We start from the raw sequence: 21,511 nt of genomic DNA, 5'->3' as shown, positions 1-21,511 counted from the left end.
CCCTGCCTACGCTTTGCTGGCCGCACTAGTGTTAACCGCAGCGGGTGTCACTGCGGGGAGGGGCGTCAATGTTTAGACAGTAGCACTAGCTTTAGCCTTTAGGGACAGCTGTGTTAAGGGGGGTACTCACGGAGTGATCACTGCTTAAAATCTAAGCAATATGACTAGATTGCTTAGATTTTATGCAGTGATCTCTCCATGTGTACCCCTCACAGCGATACCGATGCGCAATCCCGTGCATCGCTATCGCTAGATTGGTCCTCCCACACACTCAGCACACATCTCTCCCCACATCTGCCAGTGAGTACTGACCTTTACACATGACGGATAGGCAATATGATATGGGGGCTAATGTGACAAGGCGGCTAATAGGACATGATGGCTCAATTTACTGGTGCGGCTGTGCTATTATCGGAAAATAGCTTTAGGGACATGAAGGATAGGCAGTGTGACATGACAGATATTGTGACACTGGTGGTTGGTGATGGTGGTGGTTGGAGGTGATGGTGGTGGGGAGGTGTCGGGTCACAAATGATGGTGTCTGGGCTGTTGGTGATTTAACCAATCTCTTACATTGTGGTTGTCGGTATATTGGCTGTATTTTAACTTCATATGGTTTGTCAGCATTTCAACATGCCGGTTTTTAGACTGTCGGGATATTCAGCGTCGGTATATATGGTGTTTCTGCATTTCAACATGCCGGTAATTTGACTGTCTGTAGTTCGAATTACTGATGAATGCCAGGATTTTAGTTTCTGTACTGTGTTTGTCGGTGTTATATTAGTGTCGTTATGCTGTTTGCCGGTAATTTGGCTGTCGGTATTTTGACATTGTCAATATGGTAAATTATCTGCATTCTAACTAAGGTGGTCATTCCGAGTTGTTCGCTCGCTAGCAGCTTTTAGCAGCATTGCACACGCTAGGCCGCCGCCCTCTGGGAGTGTATCTTAGCTTAGCAGAATAGCGAACGAAAGAGTAGCAGAATTGCTACTAAATATTTTCTTGCATGTTCTGAGTAGCTCCAGACCTACTCCTAGATTGCGATCAGCTCAGTCCGTTTAGTTCCTGGTTTGACGTCACAAATACGCCCTGCGTTTGGCCAGCCACTCCCCTGTTTCTCCAGACACTCCCGCGTTTTTCCCTGACATGCCTGCGTTTTTTAGCACACTCCCGGAAAACGTTCAGTTACCTCCCAGAAATGCCCCTTTCTTGTCAATCACTCACCGATCAGCAGTGCGACTGAAAAGTGCCGCACAGACAACAGCAAAACTGCTAAGTTTTTAGTTAAATAACTAAGCGCATGCTCGCTGCGTACCATGCGCATGCGCATTTAGCAACAAATCGCAGCATAGCGAAAATCAGCAACGAGCGAACAACTCGGATTGGCCACCTATGTCGGTATAATGATCTGCCGGTATCCTGTTGGTACTTTAACCCTATCGGTATATCTATTGTCGGGATTTTAAATTCCAGTATATTGGCCATGTAGACATATTGGGTGGTATTCAAATGATATATCACGCCCAAACTCCTTTCTAACATGATCCCCATTATCGCACATTTCGCACCCATGGTAATTAGCTTTTGCTGTGTAAAGGGTTAAGTGCCTCAAGGGGCGGATTGGGATGGAAAACCAGCCCGGGAAATTTATGGAAGCAGCACTAATGGGGGAGGGGTCTGCTGGGGGTGTAGACTGCAAAGGGGGGCGGGATCCCTACTCATAGGCCTTGTTACTAAGCTGGATGCAATTGTGGCCTTGCTTGCATCTTTTGCTGCAGCATGCTAATGGCGTTATAATTAGTGATGAGCGGGTTCGGTTCCTCGGAATCCGAACTCCCCCGAACTTCAGCCTTTTTACACGGATCCGAGGCAGACTCGGATCTTCCCGCCTTGCTCGGCTAACCCGAGCGCGCCCGAACGTCATCATCCCGCTGTCGGATTCTCGCGAGGCTCGGATTCTATCGCGAGACTCGGATTCTATATAAGGAGCCGCGCGTCGCCGCCATTTTCACACGTGCATTGAGATTCATAGGGAGAGGATGTGGCTGGCGTCCTCTCCATTTAGATTAGAAGAGAGAGAGTGAGACACTTGATTTACTGGAGCTTAGGAGTACTCAGAGAGTGCAGAGTTTACTAGTGACTGACCAGTGACCACCAGTGCAGTTTTATTATATTATTATTTAATATAATCCGTTCTCTGCCTGAAAAAAAACGATACACAGTGACACAGTAACAGTATACCATATCTGTGCTCAGCCTCAGTGTGCTGCATCATCCATGTATATCTGACTGTGCTGAGTGCTCAGTGCTCACACAGCTTAATTGTGGGGGAGACTGGGGAGCAGTAGCAGGAGTACATATTATTTAACAGTGCACACTTTTGCTGCCAGAGTGCCACTGCCAGTGTGACTGACCAGTGACCACTGTCTGACCACCAGTATATTGTGATTGTCTGCCTGAAAAAGTTAAACACTCGTCGTGTGGTGTTTTTATTCTATAAACGCATTCTGCTGACAGTGTCCAGCAGGTCCGTCATTAATTATATAATATATACCTGTCCGGCTGCAGTAGTGATATATATATATATATTTTTTATATCATTATCATCCAGTCTATATTAGCAGCAGACGCAGTACGGTAGTCCACGGCTGTAGCTACCTCTGTGTCGGCAGTCGCTCGTCCATCCATAATTGTATACCACCTACCTGTGGTGTTTTTTTTTTTCTATCTTCTTGATACTACTAGTAGCTTACTTTAGGAGTCTGCAGTGCTGCTGACAGTGTCCAGCAGGTCCGTCATTATATAATATATACCTGTCCGGCTGCAGTAGTGATATATATATATATATTTTTTATATCATTATCATCCAGTCTATATTAGCAGCAGACGCAGTACGGTAGTCCACGGCTGTAGCTACCTCTGTGTCGGCAGTCGCTCGTCCATCCATAATTGTATACCACCTACCTGTGGTGTTTTTTTTTTTCTATCTTCTTGATACTACTAGTAGCTTACTTTAGGAGTCTGCAGTGCTGCTGACAGTGTCCAGCAGGTCCGTCATTATATAATATATACCTGTCCGGCTGCAGTAGTGATATATATATATATTTTATATCATTATCATCCAGTCTATATTAGCAGCAGACGCAGTACGGTAGTCCACGGCTGTAGCTACCTCTGTGTCGGCAGTCGCTCGTCCATCCATAATTGTATACCACCTACCTGTGTTTTTTTTTTTTCTATCTTCTTGATACTACTAGTAGCTTACTTTAGGAGTCTGCAGTGCTGCTGACAGTGTCCAGCAGGTCCGTCATTATATAATATATACCTGTCCGGCTGCAGTAGTGATATTTATATATATATTTTTTATATCATTATCATCCAGTCTATATTAGCAGCAGACGCAGAACGGTAGTCCACGGCTGTAGCTACCTCTGTGTCGGCAGTCGCTCGTCCATCCATAATTGTATACCACCTACCTGTGGTGTTTTTTTTTTTCTTTCTATCTTCTTGATACTACTAGTAGCTTACTTTAGGAGTCTGCAGTGCTGCTGACAGTGTCCAGTAGGTCCGTCATTATATAATATATACCTGTCCGGCTGCAGTAGTGATATATATATATTTTTTATATCATTATCATCCAGTCTATATTAGCAGCAGACGCAGTACGGTAGTCCACGGCTGTAGCTACCTCTGTGTCGGCAGTCGCTCGTCCATCCATAATTGTATACCACCTACCTGTGGTTTTTTTTTTCTTCTATCTTCTTGATACTACTAGTAGCTTACTTTAGGAGTCTGCAGTGCTGCTGACAGTGTCCAGCAGGTCCGTCATTATATAATATATACCTGTCCGGCTGCAGTAGTGATATATATATATTTTTTATATCATTATCATCCAGTCTATATTAGCAGCAGATGCAGTACGGTAGTCCACAGCTGTAGCTACCTCTGTGTCGGCAGTCGCTCGTCCATCCATAAGTATACTAGTATCCATCCATCTCCATTGTTTACCTGAGGTGCCTTTTAGTTCTGCCTATTAAAATATGGAGAACAAAAATGTTGAGGTTCCAAAAATAGGGAAAGATCAAGATCGACTTCCACCTCGTGCTGAAGCTGCTGCCACTAGTCATGGCCGAGACGATGAAATGCCAGCAACGTCGTCTGCCAAGGCCGATGCCCAATGTCATAGTACAGAGCATGTAAAATCCAAAACACCAAATATCAGTAAAAAAAGGACTCCAAAACCTAAAATAAAATTGTCGGAGGAGAAGCGTAAACTTGCCAATATGCCATTTACCACACGGAGTGGCAAGGAACGGCTGAGGCCCTGGCCTATGTTCATGGCTAGTGGTTCAGCTTCACATGAGGATGGAAGCACTCAGCCTCTCGCTAGAAAAATGAAAAGACTCAAGCTGGCAAAAGCACAGCAAAGAACTGTGCGTTCTTCGAAATCACAAATCCACAAGGAGAGTCCAATTGTGTCGTTTGCGATGCCTGACCTTCCCAACACTGGACGTGAAGAGCATGCGCCTTCCACCATTTGCACGCCCCCTGCAAGTGCTGGAAGGAGCACCCGCAGTCCAGTTCCTGATAGTCAGATTGAAGATGTCAGTGTTGAAGTACACCAGGATGAGGAGGATATGGGTGTTGCTGGCGCTGGGGAGGAAATTGACCAGGAGGATTCTGATGGTGAGGTGGTTTGTTTAAGTCAGGCACCCGGGGAGACACCTGTTGTCCGTGGGAGGAATAGGGCCATTGACATGCCTAGTGAAAATACCAAAAAAATCAGCTCTTCGGTGTGGAAGTATTTCACCAGAAATGCGGACAACATTTGTCAAGCCGTGTGTTGCCTTTGTCAAGCTGTAATAAGTAGGGGTAAGGACGTTAACCACCTCGGAACATCCTCCCTTATACGTCACCTGCAGCGCATTCATCATAAGTCAGTGACAAGTTCAAAAACTTTGGGCGACAGCGGAAGCAGTCCACTGACCAGTAAATCCCTTCCTCTTGTAACCAAGCTCACGCAAACCACCCCACCAACTCCCTCAGTGTCAATTTCCTCCTTCCCCAGGAATGCCAATAGTCCTGCAGGCCATGTCACTGGCAATTCTGACGAGTCCTCTCCTGCCTGGGATTCCTCCGATGCATCCTTGCGTGTAACGCCTACTGCTGCTGGCGCTGCTGTTGTTGCTGCTGGGAGTCGATGGTCATCCCAGAGGGGAAGTCGTACTCGTAAGACCACTTTTACTACTTCCACCAAGCAATTGACTGTCCAACAGTCCTTTGCGAGGAAGATGAAATATCACAGCAGTCATCCTGCTGCAAAGCGGATAACTGAGGCCTTGGCATCCTGGGCGGTGAGAAACGTGGTTCCGGTATCCATCATTACTGCAGAGGCAACTAGAGACTTGTTGGAGGTACTGTGTACCCGGTACCAAATACCATCTAGGTTCCATTTCTCTAGGCAGGCGATACCGAAAATGTACACAGACCTCAGAAAAAGACTCACCAGTGTCCTAAAAAATGCAGTTGTACCCAATGTCCACTTAACCACGGACATGTGGACAAGTGGAGCAGGGCAGGCTCAGGACTATATGACTGTGACAGCCCACTGGGTAGATGTATGGACTCCCGCCGCAAGAACAGCAGCGGCGGCACCAGTAGCAGCATCTCGCAAACGCCAACTCTTTCCTAGGCAGGCTACGCTTTGTATCACCGCTTTCCAGAATACGCACACAGCTAAAAACCTCTTACGGCAACTGAGGAAGATCATCGCAGAATGGCTTACCCCAATTGGACTCTCCTGTGGATTTGTGGCATCGGACAACGCCAGCAATATTGTGTGTGCATTAAATCTGGGCAAATTCCAGCACGTCCCATGTTTTGCACATACCTTGAATTTGGTGGTGCAGAATTATTTAAAAAACGAGAGGGGCGTGCAAGAGATGCTGTCGGTGGCCAGAAGAATTGCGGGACACTTTCGGCGTACAGGCACCACGTACAGAAGACTGGAGCACCACCAAAAACGCCTGAACCTGCCCTGCCATCATCTGAAGCAAGAAGTGGTAACGAGGTGGAATTCAACCCTCTATATGCTTCAGAGGTTGGAGGAGCAGCAAAAGGCCATTCAAGCCTATACAACTGAGCACGGTATAGGAGGTGGAATGCACCTGTCTCAAGCGCAGTGGAGAATGATTTCAACGTTGTGCAAGGTTCTGCAACCTTTTGAACTTGCCACACGTGAAGTCAGTTCAGACACTGCCAGCCTGAGTCAGGTCATTCCCCTCATCAGGCTTTTGCAGAAGAAGCTGGAGACATTGAAGGAGGAGCTAACACAGAGCGATTCCGCTAGGCATGTGGGACTTGTGGATGGAGCCCTTAATTCGCTTAACAAGGATTCACGGGTGGTCAATCTGTTGAAATCAGAGCACTACATTTTGGCCACCGTGCTCGATCCTAGATTTAAAACCTATCTTGGATCTCTCTTTCCGGCAGACACATGTCTGCTGGGGTTCAAAGAACTGCTGGTGACAAAATTGTCAAGTCAAGCGGAACGCGACCTGTCAACATCTCCTCCTTCACATTCTCCCGCAACTGGGGGTGCGAGGAAAAGGCTCAGAATTCCGAGCCCACCCGCTGGCGGTGATGCAGGGCAGTCTGGAGCGACTGCTGATGCTGACATCTGGTCCGGACTGAAGGACCTGACAACGATTACGGACATGTCGTCTACTGTCACTGCATATGATTCTCTCCCCATTGAAAGAATGGTGGAGGATTATATGAGTGACCGCATCCAAGTAGGCACGTCAGACAGTCCGTACTTATACTGGCAGGAAAAAGAGGCAATTTGGAGGCCCTTGCACAAACTGGCTTTATTCTACTTAAGTTGCCCTCCCACAAGTGTGTACTCCGAAAGAGTGTTTAGTGCCGCCGCTCACCTTGTCAGCAATCGGCGTACGAGGTTACATCCAGAAAATGTGGAGAAGATGATGTTCATTAAAATGAATTATAATCAATTCCTCCGTGGAGACATTGACCAGCAGCAATTGCCTCCACAAAGTACACAGGGAGCTGAGATGGTGGATTCCAGTGGGGACGAATTGATAATCTGTGAGGAGGGGGATGTACATGGTGATATATCGGAGGATGATGATGAGGTGGACTAGAGATGAGCGGGTTCGGTTTCTCTGAATCCGAACCCGCCAGAACTTCATGTTTTTTTTCACGGGTCCGAGCGACTCGGATCTTCCCGCCTTGCTCGGTTAACCCGAGCGCGCCCGAACGTCATCATGACGCTGTCGGATTCTCGCGAGGCTCGGATTCTATCGCGAGACTCGGATTCTATATAAGGAGCCGCGCGTCGCCGCCATTTTCACACGTGCATTGAGATTGATAGGGAGAGGACGTGGCTGGCGTCCTCTCCATTTAGATTATAAGAGACTGAGAGAGATTTACTGGAGCTGACTAGGAGGAGTACTGTTACTGTAGAAGTGTAGAGACTGAGTGGAGAGAGTTTACTAGTGAGGACAGTGCAGTTTACTTTATAATCCGTTCTCTGCCTGAAAAAAGCGATACACAGCACACAGTGACTCAGTCACATACCATATCTGTGTGCACTGCTCAGGCTCAGGCCAGTGTGCTGCATCATCTATTATCTATATATAATATTATATATATCTGTCTGACTGCTCAGCTCACACAGCTTATAATTGTGGGGGAGACTGGGGAGCACTACTGCAGTGCCAGTTATAGGTTATAGCAGGAGCCAGGAGTACATAATATATTATATAGTGAGTGACCACCAGACACACAGTGCAGTTTATTTAATATATCCGTTCTCTGCCTGAAAAAAGCGATACACACAGTGACTCAGTCAGTCACATACCATATCTGTGTGCACTGCTCAGGCTCAGGCCAGTGTGCTGCATCATCTATATATATTATATATCTGTCTGACTGCTCAGCTCACACAGCTTATAATTGTGGGGGAGACTGGGGAGCACTACTGCAGTGCCAGTTATAGGTTATAGCAGGAGCCAGGAGTACATAATATATTATATAGTGAGTGACCACCAGACACACAGTGCAGTTTATTTAATATATCCGTTCTCTGCCTGAAAAAAGCGATACACACAGTAGAGATGAGCGGGTTCGGTTTCTTTGAATCCGAACCCGCACGAACTTCACTTTTTTTTTTCACGGGTCCGAGCGACTCGGATCTTCCCGCCTTGCTCGGTTAACCCGAGCGCGCCCGAACGTCATCATGACGCTGTCGGATTCTCGCGAGACTCGGATTCTATATAAGGAGCCGCGCGTCGCCGCCATTTTCACACGTGCATTGAGATTGATAGGGAGAGGACGTGGCTGGCGTCCTCTCCATTTAGATTAGATTTAGAAGAGAGAGAGAGAGAGAGATTGCTGTGATACTGTAGATTAGAAGAGAGTGCAGAGTGCAGACAGAGTTTAGTGACTGACGACCACAGTGACCAGTGACCACCAGAGACAGTGCAGTTGTTTGTTTTATTTAATATATCCGTTCTCTGCCTGAAAAAAACGATACACAGTCACACAGTGACTCAGTCTGTGTGCACTGCTCAGCCCAGTGTGCTGCACATCAATGTATTGTATATAAAGCTTATAATTGTGGGGGAGACTGGGGAGCACTGCAGGTTGTTATAGCAGGAGCCAGGAGTACATGATAAATAATATTATATTAAAATTAAACAGTGCACACTTTTGCTGCAGGAGTGCCACTGCCAGTGTGACTAGTGGTGACCAGTGCCTGACCACCAGTATATTAGTAGTATTGTATACTATCTCTTTATCAACCAGTCTATATTAGCAGCAGACACAGTACAGTGCGGTAGTTCACGGCTGTGGCTACCTCTGTGTCGGCACTCGGCAGGCAGTCCGTCCATCCATAATTGTATTATAATATATACCACCTAACCGTGGTTTTTTTTTCGTTCTTTATACCGTCGTCATACTAGTTGTTACGAGTATACTACTATCTCTTTATCAACCAGTGTACAGTGCGGTAGTTCACGGCTGTGGCTACCTCTGTGTCGGAACTCGGCAGGCAGTCCGTCCATCCATAATTGTATTCTAATATATACCACCTAACCGTGGTTTTTTTTTCGTTCTTTATACCGTCGTCATACTAGTTGTTACGAGTATACTACTATCTCTTTATCAACCAGTGTACAGTGCGGTAGTTCACGGCTGTGGCTACCTCTGTGTCGGCACTCGGCAGGCAGTCCGTCCAACCATAATTGTATTATATACCACCTAACCGTGGTTTTTTTTTCATTCTTTATACCGTCGTCATACTAGTTGTTACGAGTATACTACTATCTCTTTATCAACCAGTGTACAGTGCGGTAGTTCACGGCTGTGGCTACCTCTGTGTCGGCACTCGGCAGCCCGTCCATAATTGTATATACCAGTGACCTAACCGTGGTTTTTTTTTCTTTCTTTATACATACATACTAGTTACGAGTATACTATCTCTTTATCAACCAGTCTATATATTAGCAGCAGACACAGTACAGTGCGGTAGTTCACGGCTGTGGCTACCTCTGTGTCGGCACTCGGCAGCCCGTCCATAATTGTATATACCACCTAACCGTGGTTTTTTTTTCTTTCTTTATACATACATACTAGTTACGAGTATACTATCTCTTTATCAACCAGTCTATATATTAGCAGCAGACACAGTACAGTGCGGTAGTTCACGGCTGTGGCTACCTCTGTGTCGGCACTCCGCAGCCCGTCCATAATTGTATATACCAGTGACCTAACCGTGGTTTTTTTTTCTTTCTTTATACATACATACTAGTTACGAGTATACTATCTCTTTATCAACCAGTCTATATATTAGCAGCAGACACAGTACAGTGCGGTAGTTCACGGCTGTGGCTACCTCTGTGTCGGCACTCGGCAGCCCGTCCATAATTGTATATACCAGTGACCTAACCGTGGTTTTTTTTTCTTTCTTTATACATACATACTAGTTACGAGTATACTATCTCTTTATCAACCAGTCTATATATTAGCAGCAGACACAGTACAGTGCGGTAGTTCACGGCTGTGGCTACCTCTGTGTCGGCACTCGGCAGCCCGTCCATAATTGTATATACCAGTGACCTAACCGTGGTTTTTTTTTCTTTCTTTATACATACATACTAGTTACGAGTATACTATCTCTTTATCAACCAGTCTATATATTAGCAGCAGACACAGTACAGTGCGGTAGTTCACGGCTGTGGCTACCTCTGTGTCGGCACTCGGCAGCCCGTCCATAATTGTATATACCACCTAACCGTGGTTTTTTTTTCTTTCTTTATACATACATACTAGTTACGAGTATACTATCTCTTTATCAACCAGTCTATATATTAGCAGCAGACACAGTACAGTGCGGTAGTTCACGGCTGTGGCTACCTCTGTGTCGGCACTCGGCAGCCCGTCCATAATTGTATATACCAGTGACCTAACCGTGGTTTTTTTTTCTTTCTTTATACATACATACTAGTTACGAGTATACTATCTCTTTATCAACCAGTCTATATATTAGCAGCAGACACAGTACAGTGCGGTAGTTCACGGCTGTGGCTACCTCTGTGTCGGCACTCGGCAGCCCGTCCATAATTGTATACTAGTATCCAATCCATCCATCTGCATTGTTTACCTGAGGTGCCTTTTAGTTGTGCCTATTAAAATATGGAGAACAAAAATGTTGAGGTTCCAAAATTAGGGAAAGATCAAGATCCACTTCCACCTCGTGCTGAAGCTGCTGCCACTAGTCATGGCCGAGACGATGAAATGCCAGCAACGTCGTCTGCCAAGGCCGATGCCCAATGGCATAGTACAGAGCATGTCAAAACCAAAACACCAAATATCAGTAAAAAAAGGACTCCAAAACCTAAAATAAAATTGTCGGAGGAGAAGCGTAAACTTGCCAATATGCCATTTACCACACGGAGTGGCAAGGAACGGCTGAGGCCCTGGCCTATGTTCATGGCTAGTGGTTCAGCTTCACATGAGGATGGAAGCACTCAGCCTCTCGCTAGAAAACTGAAAAGACTCAAGCTGGCAAAAGCACCGCAAAGAACTGTGCGTTCTTTGAAATCCCAAATCCACAAGGAGAGTCCAATTGTGTCGGTTGCGATGCCTGACCTTCCCAACACTGGACGTGAAGAGCATGCGCCTTCCACCATTTGCACGCCCCCTGCAAGTGCTGGAAGGAGCACCCGCAGTCCAGTTCCTGATAGTCAGATTGAAGATGTCAGTGTTGAAGTACACCAGGATGAGGAGGATATGGGTGTTGCTGGCGCTGGGGAGGAAATTGACCAGGAGGATTCTGATGGTGAGGTGGTTTGTTTAAGTCAGGCACCCGGGGAGACACCTGTTGTCCGTGGGAGGAATATGGCCGTTGACATGCCAGGTGAAAATACCAAAAAAATCAGCTCTTCGGTGTGGAGGTATTTCACCAGAAATGCGGACAACAGGTGTCAAGCCGTGTGTTCCCTTTGTCAAGCTGTAATAAGTAGGGGTAAGGACGTTAACCACCTCGGAACATCCTCCCTTATATGTCACCTGCAGCGCATTCATAATAAGTCAGTGACAAGTTCAAAAACTTTGGGTGACAGCGGAAGCAGTCCACTGACCAGTAAATCCCTTCCTCTTGTAACCAAGCTCACGCAAACCACCCCACCAACTCCCTCAGTGTCAATTTCCTCCTTCCCCAGGAATGCCAATAGTCCTGCAGGCCATGTCACTGGCAAGTCTGACGAGTCCTCTCCTGCCTGGGATTCCTCCGATGCATCCTTGCGTGTAACGCCTACTGCTGCTGGCGCTGCTGTTGTTGCCGCTGGGAGTCGATGGTCATCCCAGAGGGGAAGTCGTAAGCCCACTTGTACTACTTCCAGTAAGCAATTGACTGTTCAACAGTCCTTTGCGAGGAAGATGAAATATCACAGCAGTCATCCTACTGCAAAGCGGATAACTGAGTCCTTGACAACTATGTTGGTGTTAGACGTGCGTCCGGTATCCGCCGTTAGTTCACAGGGAACTAGACAATTTATTGAGGCAGTGTGCCCCCGTTACCAAATACCATCTAGGTTCCACTTCTCTAGGCAGGCGATACCGAGAATGTACACGGACGTCAGAAAAAGACTCACCAGTCTCCTAAAAAATGCAGTTGTACCCAATGTCCACTTAACCACGGACATGTGGACAAGTGGAGCAGGGCAGGGTCAGGACTATATGACTGTGACAGCCCACTGGGTAGATGTATGGACTCCCGCCGCAAGAACAGCAGCGGCGGCACCAGTAGCAGCATCTCGCAAACGCCAACTCTTTCCTAGGCAGGCTACGCTTTGTATCACCGCTTTCCAGAATACGCACACAGCTGAAAACCTCTTACGGCAACTGAGGAAGATCATCGCGGAATGGCTTACCCCAATTGGACTCTCCTGTGGATTTGTGGCATCGGACAACGCCAGCAATATTGTGTGTGCATTAAATATGGGCAAATTCCAGCACGTCCCATGTTTTGCACATACCTTGAATTTGGTGGTGCAGAATTTTTTTAAAAACGACAGGGGCGTGCAAGAGATGCTGTCGGTGGCCAGAAAAATTGCGGGACACTTTCGGCGTACAGGCACCACGTACAGAAGACTGGAGCACCACCAAAAACTACTGAACCTGCCCTGCCATCATCTGAAGCAAGAAGTGGTAACGAGGTGGAATTCAACCCTCTATATGCTTCAGAGGTTGGAGGAGCAGCAAAAGGCCATTCAAGCCTATACAATTGAGCACGATATAGGAGATGGAATGCACCTGTCTCAAGTGCAGTGGAGAATGATTTCAACGTTGTGCAAGGTTCTGATGCCCTTTGAACTTGCCACACGTGAAGTCAGTTCAGACACTGCCAGCCTGAGTCAGGTCATTCCCCTCATCAGGCTTTTGCAGAAGAAGCTGGAGGCATTGAAGAAGGAGCTAAAAGGGAGCGATTCCGCTAGGCATGTGGGACTTGTGGATGCAGCCCTTAATTCGCTTAACAAGGATTCACGGGTGGTCAATCTGTTGAAATCAGAGCACTACATTTTGGCCACCGTGCTCGATCCTAGATTTAAAGCCTACCTTGGATCTCTCTTTCCGGCAGACACAGGTCTGCTGGGGTTGAAAGACCTGCTGGTGACAAAATTGTCAAGTCAAGCGGAACGCGACCTGTCAACATCTCCTCCTTCACATTCTCCCGCAACTGGGGGTGCGAGGAAAAGGCTCAGAATTCCGAGCCCACCCGCTGGCGGTGATGCAGGGCAGTCTGGAGCGACTGCTGATGCTGACATCTGGTCCGGACTGAAGGACCTGACAACGATTACGGACATGTCGTCTACTGTCACTGCATATGATTCTCTCAACATTGATAGAATGGTGGAGGATTATATGAGTGACCGCATCCAAGTAGGCACGTCACACAGTCCGTACTTATACTGGCAGGAAAAAGAGGCAATTTGGAGGCCCTTGCACAAACTGGCTTTATTCTACCTAAGTTGCCCTCCCACAAGTGTGTACTCCGAAAGAGTGTTTAGTGCAGCCGCTCACCTTGTCAGCAATCGGCGTACGAGGTTACATCCAGAAAATGTGGAGAAGATGATGTTCATTAAAATGAATTATAATCAATTCCTCCGCGGAGACATTGACCAGCAGCAATTGCCTCCACAAAGTACACAGGGAGCTGAGATGGTGGATTCCAGTGGGGACGAATTGATAATCTGTGAGGAGGGGGATGTACACGGTGATATATCGGAGGGTGAAGATGAGGTGGACATCTTGCCTCTGTAGAGCCAGTTTGTGCAAGGAGAGATTAATTGCTTCTTTTTTGGGGGGGGTCCAAACCAACCCGTCATATCAGTCACAGTCGTGTGGCAGACCCTGTCACTGAAATGATGGGTTGGTTAAAGTGTGCATGTCCTGTTTTGTTTATGCAACATAAGGGTGGGTGGGAGGGCCCAAGGATAATTCCATCTTGCACCTCTTTTTTCTTTTCTTTTTCTTTGCATCATGTGCTGATTGGGGAGGGTTTTTTGGAAGGGACATCCTGCGTGACACTGCAGTGCCACTCCTAAATGGGCCCGGTGTTTGTGTCGGCCACTAGGGTCGCTAATCTTACTCACACAGTCAGCTACCTCATTGCGCCTCTTTTTTTCTTTGCGTCATGTGCTGTTTGGGGAGGGTTTTTTGGAAGGGACATCCTGCGTGACACTGCAGTGCCACTCCTAGATGGGCCCGGTGTTTGTGTCGGCCACTAGGGTCGCTAATCTTACTCACACAGCTACCTCATTGCGCCTCTTTTTTTCTTTGCGTCATGTGCTGTTTGGGGAGGGTTTTTTGGAAGGGACATCCTGCGTGACACTGCAGTGCCACTCCTAGATGGGCCCGGTGTTTGTGTCGGCCACTAGGGTCGCTAATCTTACTCACACAGCTACCTCATTGCGCCTCTTTTTTTCTTTGCGTCATGTGCTGTTTGGGGAGGGTTTTTTGGAAGGGACATCCTGCGTGACACTGCAGTGCCACTCCTAGATGGGCCCGGTGTTTGTGTCGGCCACTAGGGTCGCTAATCTTACTCACACAGTCAGCTACCTCATTGCGCCTCTTTTTTTCTTTGCGTCATGTGCTGTTTGGGGAGGGTTTTTTGGAAGGGCCATCCTGCGTGACACTGCAGTGCCACTCCTAGATGGGCCCGGTGTTTGTGTCGGCCACTAGGGTCGCTAATCTTACTCACACAGTCAGCTACCTCATTGCGCCTCTTTTTTTCTTTGCGTCATGTGCTGTTTGGGGAGGGTTTTTTGGAAGGGCCATCCTGCGTGACACTGCAGTGCCACTCCTAGATGGGCCCGGTGTTTGTGTCGGCCACTAGGGTCGCTAATCTTACTCACACAGCTACCTCATTGCGCCTCTTTTTTTCTTTGCGTCGTGTGCTGTTTGGGGAGGGTTTTTTGGAAGGGACATCCTGCGTGACACTGCAGTGCCACTCCTAGATGGGCCCGGTGTTTGTGTCGGCCACTAGGGTCGCTTATCTTACTCACACAGCGACCTCGGTGCAAATTTTAGGACTAAAAATAATATTGTGAGGTGTGAGGTATTCAGAATAGACTGAAAATGAGTGTAAATTATGGTTTTTGAGGTTAATAATACTTTGGGATCAAAATGACCCCCAAATTCTATGATTTAAGCTGTTTTTTAGTGTTTTTGGAAAAAAACACCCGAATCCAAAACACACCCGAATCCGACAAAAATAATTCGGTGAGGTTTTGTCAAAACGCGTTCGAACCCAAAACACGGCCGCGGAACCGAACCCAAAACCAAAACACAAAACCCGAAAAATTTCAGGCGCTCATCTCTAACACACAGTGACTCAGTCAGTCACATACCATATCTGTGTGCACTGCTCAGGCTCAGGCCAGTGTGCTGCATCATCTATATATATTATATATCTGTCTGACTGCTCAGCTCACACAGCTTATAATTGTGGGGGAGACTGGGGAGCACTACTGCAGTGCCAGTTATAGGTTATAGCAGGAGCCAGGAGTACATAATATTATATAGTGAGTGACCACCAGACACACAGTGCAGTTTATTTAATATATCCGTTCTCTGCCTGAAAAAAGCGATACACACAGTGACTCAGTCAGTCACATACCATATCTGTGTGCACTGCTCAGGCTCAGGCCAGTGTGCTGCATCATCTATATATATTATATATCTGTCTGACTGCTCAGCTCACACAGCTTATAATTGTGGGGGAGACTGGGGAGCACTACTGCAGTGCCAGTTATAGGTTATAGCAGGAGCCAGGAGTACATATTATATTAAAATTAAACAGTGCACACTTTTGCTGCAGGAGTGCCACTGCCAGTGTGACTGACCAGTGACCTGACCACACTGACCACCAGTATAGTTAGTAGTATACTTATATTGTGATTGCCTGAAAAAGTTAAACACTCGTCGTGTGACTTCACTTGTGTGTTTTTTTTTTTTTTATTCTATAAAAATAAAACTAATTCTGCTGACAGACAGTGTCCAGCAGGTCCGTCATTATATAATATATAATATATACCTGTCCGGCTGCAGTAGTGATATATATATATTTTTTATATCATTTATCATCCAGTCGCAGCAGACACAGTACGGTAGTTCACGGCTGTGGCTACCTCTGTGTCTCTGCACTCGGCAGGCAGTCCGTCCATAATTGTAATACCACCTAACCGTGGATTTTTTTCATTCTTCTTTATACATACATAGTTACATAGACATCTTCTCTTTATCAACCAGTCTATATTAGCTGCAGACACAGTACAGTACGGTAGTTCACGGCTGTGGCTACCTCTGTGTCTGCACTCGGCAGGCAGTCCGTCCATAATTGTATACCACCTAACCGTGGTTTTTTTTCATTCTTCTTTATACATACATAGTTACATAGACATCTTCTCTTTATCAACCAGTCTATATTAGCTGCAGACACAGTACAGTACGGTAGTTCACGGCTGTGGCTACCTCTGTGTCTGCACTCGGCAGGCAGTCCGTCCATAATTGTATACCACCTAACCGTGGATTTTTTTCAGTCTTCTTTATACATACATAGTTACATAGACATCTTCTCTTTATCAACCAGTCTATATTAGCTGCAGACACAGTACAGTACGGTAGTTCACGGCTGTGGCTACCTCTGTGTCTGCAGTCGGCAGGCAGTCCATAATTGTATACTAGTATCCATCTCCATTGTTTACCTGAGGTGCCTTTTAGTTGTGCCTATTAAAATATGGAGAACAAAAATGTTGAGGTTCCAAAATTAGGGAAAGATCAAGATCGACTTCCACCTCGTGCTGAAGCTGCTGCCACTAGTCATGGCCGAGACGATGAAATGCCAGCAACGTCGTCTGCCAAGGCCGATGCCCAATGTCATAGTACAGAGCATGTCAAATCCAAAACACCAAATATCAGAAAAAAAAGGACTCCAAAACCTAAAATAAAATTGTCGGAGGAGAAGCGTAAACTTGCCAATATGCCATTTACCACACGGAGTGGCAAGGAACGGCTGAGGCCCTGGCCTATGTTCATGGCTAGTGGTTCAGCTTCACATGAGGATGGAAGCACTCAGCCTCTCGCTAGAAAAATGAAAAGACTCAAGCTGGCAAAAGCAGCACAGCAAAGAACTGTGCATTCTTCGAAATCCCAAATCCACAAGGAGAGTCCAATTGTGTCGGTTGCGATGCCTGACCTTCCCAACACTGGACGTGAAGAGCATGCGCCTTCCACCATTTGCACGCCCCCTGCAAGTGCTGGAAGGAGCACCCGCAGTCCAGTTCCTGATAGTCAGATTGAAGATGTCAGTGTTGAAGTACACCAGGATGAGGAGGATATGGGTGTTGCTGGCGCTGGGGAGGAAATTGACCAGGAGGATTCTGATGGTGAGGTGGTTTGTTTAAGTCAGGCACCCGGGGAGACACCTGTTGTCCGTGGGAGGAATATGGCCGTTGACATGCCAGGTGAAAATACCAAAAAAATCAGCTCTTCGGTGTGGAGGTATTTCACCAGAAATGCGGACAACAGGTGTCAAGCCGTGTGTTCCCTTTGTCAAGCTGTAATAAGTAGGGGTAAGGACGTTAACCACCTCGGAACATCCTCCCTTATACGTCACCTGCAGCGCATTCATAATAAGTCAGTGACAAGTTCAAAAACTTTGGGTGACAGCGGAAGCAGTCCACTGACCAGTAAATCCCTTCCTCTTGTAACCAAGCTCACGCAAACCACCCCACCAACTCCCTCAGTGTCAATTTCCTCCTTCCCCAGGAATGCCAATAGTCCTGCAGGCCATGTCACTGGCAATTCTGACGAGTCCTCTCCTGCCTGGGATTCCTCCGATGCATCCTTGCGTGTAACGCCTACTGCTGCTGGCGCTGCTGTTGTTGCCGCTGGGAGTCGATGGTCATCCCAGAGGGGAAGTCGTAAGCCCACTTGTACTACTTCCAGTAAGCAATTGACTGTTCAACAGTCCTTTGCGAGGAAGATGAAATATCACAGCAGTCATCCTACTGCAAAGCGGATAACTGAGGCCTTGACAACTATGTTGGTGTTAGACGTGCGTCCGGTATCCGCCGTTAGTTCACAGGGAACTAGACAATTTATTGAGGCAGTGTGCCCCCGTTACCAAATACCATCTAGGTTCCACTTCTCTAGGCAGGCGATACCGAGAATGTACACGGACGTCAGAAAAAGACTCACCAGTGTCCTAAAAAATGCAGTTGTACCCAATGTCCACTTAACCACGGACATGTGGACAAGTGGAGCAGGGCAGGGTCAGGACTATATGACTGTGACAGCCCACTGGGTAGATGTATGGACTCCCGCCGCAAGAACAGCAGCGGCGGCACCAGTAGCAGCATCTCGCAAACGCCAACTCTTTCCTAGGCAGGCTACGCTTTGTATCACCGCTTTCCAGAATACGCACACAGCTGAAAACCTCTTACGGCAACTGAGGAAGATCATCGCGGAATGGCTTACCCCAATTGGACTCTCCTGTGGATTTGTGGCATCGGACAACGCCAGCAATATTGTGTGTGCATTAAATATGGGCAAATTCCAGCACGTCCCATGTTTTGCACATACCTTGAATTTGGTGGTGCAGAATTTTTAAAAAAACGACAGGGGCGTGCAAGAGATGCTGTCGGTGGCCAGAAGAATTGCGGGACACTTTCGGCGTACAGGCACCACGTACAGAAGACTGGAGCACCACCAAAAACTACTGAACCTGCCCTGCCATCATCTGAAGCAAGAAGTGGTAACGAGGTGGAATTCAACCCTCTATATGCTTCAGAGGTTGGAGGAGCAGCAAAAGGCCATTCAAGCCTATACAATTGAGCACGATATAGGAGGTGGAATGCACCTGTCTCAAGTGCAGTGGAGAATGATTTCAACGTTGTGCAAGGTTCTGATGCCCTTTGAACTTGCCACACGTGAAGTCAGTTCAGACACTGCCAGCCTGAGTCAGGTCATTCCCCTCATCAGGCTTTTGCAGAAGAAGCTGGAGGCATTGAAGAAGGAGCTAAAAGGGAGCGATTCCGCTAGGCATGTGGGACTTGTGGATGCAGCCCTTAATTCGCTTAACAAGGATTCACGGGTGGTCAATCTGTTGAAATCAGAGCACTACATTTTGGCCACCGTGCTCGATCCTAGATTTAAAGCCTACCTTGGATCTCTCTTTCCGGCAGACACAAGTCTGCTGGGGTTGAAAGACCTGCTGGTGACAAAATTGTCAAGTCAAGCGGAACGCGACCTGTCAACATCTCCTCCTTCACATTCTCCCGCAACTGGGGGTGCGAGGAAAAGGCTCAGAATTCCGAGCCCACCCGCTGGCGGTGATGCAGGGCAGTCTGGAGCGACTGCTGATGCTGACATCTGGTCCGGACTGAAGGACCTGACAACGATTACGGACATGTCGTCTGCTGTCAGTGCATATGATTCTCTCAACATTGATAGAATGGTGGAGGATTATATGAGTGACCGCATCCAAGTAGGCACGTCACACAGTCCGTACTTATACTGGCAGGAAAAAGAGGCAATTTGGAGGCCCTTGCACAAACTGGCTTTATTCTACCTAAGTTGCCCTCCCACAAGTGTGTACTCCGAAAGAGTGTTTAGTGCCGCCGCTCACCTTGTCAGCAATCGGCGTACGAGGTTACATCCAGAAAATGTGGAGAAGATGATGTTCATTAAAATGAATTATAATCAATTCCTCCGCGGAGACATTGACCAGCAGCAATTGCCTCCACAAAGTACACAGGGAGCTGAGATGGTGGATTCCAGTGGGGACGAATTGATAATCTGTGAGGAGGGGGATGTACACGGTGATATATCGGAGGGTGAAGATGAGGTGGACATCTTGCCTCTGTAGAGCCAGTTTGTGCAAGGAGAGATTAATTGCTTCTTTTTTGGGGGGGGTCCAAACCAACCCGTCATATCAGTCACAGTCGTGTGGCAGACCCTGTCACTGAAATGATGGGTTGGTTAAAGTGTGCATGTCCTGTTTTGTTTATACAACATAAGGGTGGGTGGGAGGGCCCAAGGACAATTCCATCTTGCACCTCTTTTTTCTTTTCTTTTTCTTTGCATCATGTGCTGATTGGGGAGGGTTTTTTGGAAGGGACATCCTGCGTGACACTGCAGTGCCACTCCTAGATGGGCCCGGTGTTTGTGTCGGCCACTAGGGTCGCTAATCTTACTCACACAGTCAGCTACCTCATTGCGCCTCTTTTTTCTTTGCGTCATGTGCTGTTTGGGGAGGGTTTTTTGGAAGGGACATCCTGCGTGACACTGCAGTGCCACTCCTAGATGGGCCCGGTGTTTGTGTCGGCCACTAGGGTCGCTAATCTTACTCACACAGCTACCTCATTGCGCCTCTTTTTTTCTTTGCGTCATGTGCTGTTTGGGGAGGGTTTTTTGGAAGGGACATCCTGCGTGACACTGCAGTGCCACTCCTAGATGGGCCCGGTGTTTGTGTCGGCCACTAGGGTCGCTAATCTTACTCACACAGCTACCTCATTGCGCCTCTTTTTTTCTTTGCGTCATGTGCTGTTTGGGGAGGGTTTTTTGGAAGGGCCATCCTGCGTGACACTGCAGTGCCACTCCTAGATGGGCCCGGTGTTTGTGTCGGCCACTAGGGTCGCTAATCTTACTCACACAGCTACCTCATTGCGCCTCTTTTTTTCTTTGCGTCATGTGCTGTTTGGGGAGGGTTTTTTGGAAGGGACATCCTGCGTGACACTGCAGTGCCACTCCTAGATGGGCCCGGTGTTTGTGTCGGCCACTAGGGTCGCTTATCTTACTCACACAGCGACCTCGGTGCAAATTTTAGGACTAAAAATAATATTGTGAGGTGTGAGGTATTCAGAATAGACTGAAAATGAGTGTAAATTATGGTTTTTGAGGTTAATAATACTTTGGGATCAAAATGACCCCCAAATTCTATGATTTAAGCTGTTTTTTAGTGTTTTTTGAAAAAAACACCCGAATCCAAAACACACCCGAATCCGACAAAAAAAATTCGGTGAGGTTTTGCCAAAACGCGTTCGAACCCAAAACACGGCCGCGGAACCGAACCCAAAACCAAAACACAAAACCCGAAAAATTTCAGGCGCTCATCTCTAAGGTGGACATCTTGCCTCTGTAGAGCCAGTTTGTGCAAGGAGAGATTAATTGCTTCTTTTTTGGTGGGGGTCCAAACCAACCCGTCATTTCAGTCACAGTCGTGTGGCAGACCCTGTCACTGAAATGATGGGTTGGTTAAAGTGTGCATGTCCTGTTTATACAACATAAGGGTGGGTGGGAGGGCCCAAGGACAATTCCATCTTGCACCTCTTTTTTCTTTCATTTTTCTTTGTGTCATGTGCTGTTTGGGGGGTGTTTTTTGGAAGGGCCATCCTGCGTGACACTGCAGTGCCACTCCTAG

This window comes from Pseudophryne corroboree, chromosome 5 (assembly GCF_028390025.1).
Source record: "Pseudophryne corroboree isolate aPseCor3 chromosome 5, aPseCor3.hap2, whole genome shotgun sequence".
In the NCBI taxonomy this organism is placed as follows: Eukaryota; Metazoa; Chordata; class Amphibia; order Anura; family Myobatrachidae; genus Pseudophryne; species Pseudophryne corroboree.
The sequence above is the reverse complement of the archived record's forward strand: the minus strand, read 5'-3'. Positions refer to the sequence as shown.